Below are 3,161 nucleotides of genomic sequence, written 5' to 3'. Positions count from 1 at the left end.
AGTTCTTCCCCTCTCTCTTCTGCTATCAATTACATTTTAAAAATTTTAAAATATTTTCATTTATATACCCTTATTTGTTAAAATTTAAATCTTATATAATTTAAAATCTTTTAAAATGGCATCTTGTTATTTTAGATTCACTATTTTTCAGCTATATTAAGAATAACTGAGATAGTTTTTCCGCCAGGACCTCCATCTTCCAGTAACTTGTCAAAATGACCAAAACAAAGGGAAAGAGGAGAATCCCTAGCTGTATGTTCTCTAAGCCTTTTAGAAAACATGGAGTTGTTCCTTTGGCCACATATATGCATATTTACAAGAAAAGTGATACTGTAGACATCAAGGGAATGGGCACTGTTCAAAAAGGAATGCCCCACAAATGTTACCATGGCAAAAATGAAGGGTCTACAGTGTTACTGGGCATGCGGTTGGCATTGTTGGAAACAAACAAGTTAAGGGCAAGATTCCTGCCAACAGAATTAATGTTTGTATTGAGCATATTAAGTACTCTAAAAGCCAAGCTAGCTTCCTGAAACAGGCGAAGGAAAATGATCAGAAAAAGAAGGAAGCCAAAGAGAAAGGTACTTGGGTTCAAATGAAACACCAGCCTGCCCCACCCAGAGAAGCACACATTGTGAGAACCAATGGAAAGGAGCCTGAGCTGCTGGAATGCATTCCCTATGAATTCATGGCATAGGTGTAAAAAAATAAAAGACCTCTGTACTGTTGGAAAAAAGAGAGAGAAGAAAACCTGAGATACAGTAAAGTACACATATATAAAATGAACACCATGATGAGTTTCAACATATCTATATTCACTCATGAAACCATCATCGGTTCAACATAATGAACACATCCATTATTTCCAAAACTCTCCTCGGGCCCCTCTGTAATCCCTTACTCTCTTTTCTGACTTGTATCTTTTTTGCCTTTGGGGAACCAATAGTCTTCTCTCTGAAATTATGAATTAGTTTGCATTTTTCAGAATTTTATATACATGAAATTTTATAGTATATACATTTGTGTGTGTGGGGGGAGTGTTTGGCTTCTTTCCCTCAGCATAAGTATTAGACCCATGTTGCTACATGTATTGAGAGTTCATTCATTTTTGTTGCTGAGTGACATCTTATTGTGTGGATACACCAAAACTTATTTATTCATTTACATGTTTATAGACATATGGACTGTTTTCACTTTTTGGCTATTAAAAATAGAGTTGCTATGACTGCTTACAAGTTTTTTTATTCCCCACCTTTACTGAGGTATAATTGGTATACAAAAATACTGCACAAAATTAATATACACAATTTGCTGATTTTTGGACACATTCATGCTACCATCACCACAATCAGGGTGATAAACTTATCCAACTGCAAATATGTACTTGTTCCTCTTTGCTGCCTTTTGTGTGCTTGTTTTTTTGTATGTGTGGTAAGAAAACATAACATGAGATCTACATTCTTAACAAATTTTTAAATGAGCAATAGCTTATTGTTAACTATAGATGCACTATGTTGTACAGCAGACGTCTAGAACTTATTTAACTGTATAACTATTCCTGTACATCCATTGAACAACACCTACTCCCAATATCCTCCTCCCCAATTCCCTATTAACTACCATTCTATTGTTGACTTCCATACTTTTGGCTATTTCAGGCACCTCAGGCAGGAGGAATCATGCAGTCCTACTGTGACTGACTTATGTCACTTAATTTATGGCTTCCAAGACCTAATGTCTTCCAGGCCCATGCATGTTGTCACAGATGGTAGGAGCCCTGCTTAAAATGCAGAAACTGGATGTCATCATGAAGAAATAAAATAAAACCCAAATGGGTTGCAATCTAAAAGATAACTGGCCTGTACTTTTTAATAATATCAGAGCCATGAAAGACAAAGACAGACTAAAGAGCAGTTTAAAAGGTTAAAGGCTAGGAAGAATGTGTGAACTTGGATGAAATCTTGGCGCTGAGTATCTTCTTTTGCTATAAATGACACTATTGGGACAATGGGCAAAATTTGAATATGAGCTGTATTTTAGATAATAATACTATTTGAATGTTAGTTATTAAATTTTCATAATTGTACTGTTATATAATTTAATAATCTTGTTCTTAGAAAACATATCTGCACACTGAGAAAAGCAACAATAAGACAAATATGGTTGAATATATACAATTCACAAGGGTAAATAACTAGTGTGCTTTGTAGTATTTTTTATAACTTTTCTATAGATCTATTTCAATACACAAAATTACAGGAAAACGTCATGATGCCAAAGAATTGCTGAAAAAAGTTTAATTCCATACTTTTTTCAGTCAAAAAAGCAAGGTTTGAAATTGTATATATAATGTGTCAGTATGTATGTATTAAAATACTAGGAAAAAAATATCAATAATATTTAGCTCTAAAGGTTAGGATTGTGTGTGATTGTAACTTTTTTCTTTATATATTTCCATATTATCCAAATGCTACAATAGACATGCATTATTTTTATCATCAGAAAAAAATGTTAAATATATTTTATAAGTAATTACATAGTTCAAAGCCAAAAAGCTATCTCTTGAAAGTTAACATGCATTGTATTCTTTTTTCTTTTCCCTCTGATAATTAGCATCTATTTGAGTTCCACTGAAGACAGTTTTAACTCTTAAAATAACTTTTTTCTGTGACTATAGACACAGGCAATGCAGCTTTCAATTCCTTGTATTATAGTAATTGCAATTGTTTGAAATCAAGAATGGCTAATAATTAAGAACAGGGGACAAATGTGAAATAGACTTGGGTTTAAATCTATTTACTAGCTGTGCGATCCAAGACATATCTCAGTTTTTAGTTTCTTTATTTTTCGAATAAGGAAAATAGTAGAAAGTGTTTCATTATGTTTGTTACAGGCTGAATTGTATCCTTCCTTAATTCATGTGTTGAAATTCTAATCCTCAATACTTCAAAACGTGACCATAGTTGGTGATAGGCTTTTTAGAGGGAACTATGTTACAATGAGATTATTAGGGTTGGTTCTAATCCAATATGATTTATAAGGAGAAGAAATTTTCACATAGAAAGGTAGAGAGGGGATATAATGTGAAGAGACACAGGGAGAAGACAGCCATCTATAAGCCACAGAGAAGAAGCCTGGAGCATAAACTTGATAGCTCTCAG

The 3,161-nt window shown here is 33.4% G+C and overlaps 1 pseudogene; it reads left to right on the top strand.

The window, feature by feature from the left end:
• The first annotated feature begins 215 nt into the window (after nt 1–215).
• LOC109434573 (large ribosomal subunit protein eL21) lies at nt 216–697 on the top strand (annotated as a pseudogene).
• Nucleotides 698–3,161: the final 2,464 nt, after the last annotated feature.

This window comes from Rhinolophus sinicus, linkage group LG01 (genome assembly GCF_036562045.2).
Source record: "Rhinolophus sinicus isolate RSC01 linkage group LG01, ASM3656204v1, whole genome shotgun sequence".
Classification (NCBI taxonomy): Eukaryota; Metazoa; Chordata; class Mammalia; order Chiroptera; family Rhinolophidae; genus Rhinolophus; species Rhinolophus sinicus.
This window is presented reverse-complemented; position numbering and strand designations above follow the sequence as displayed.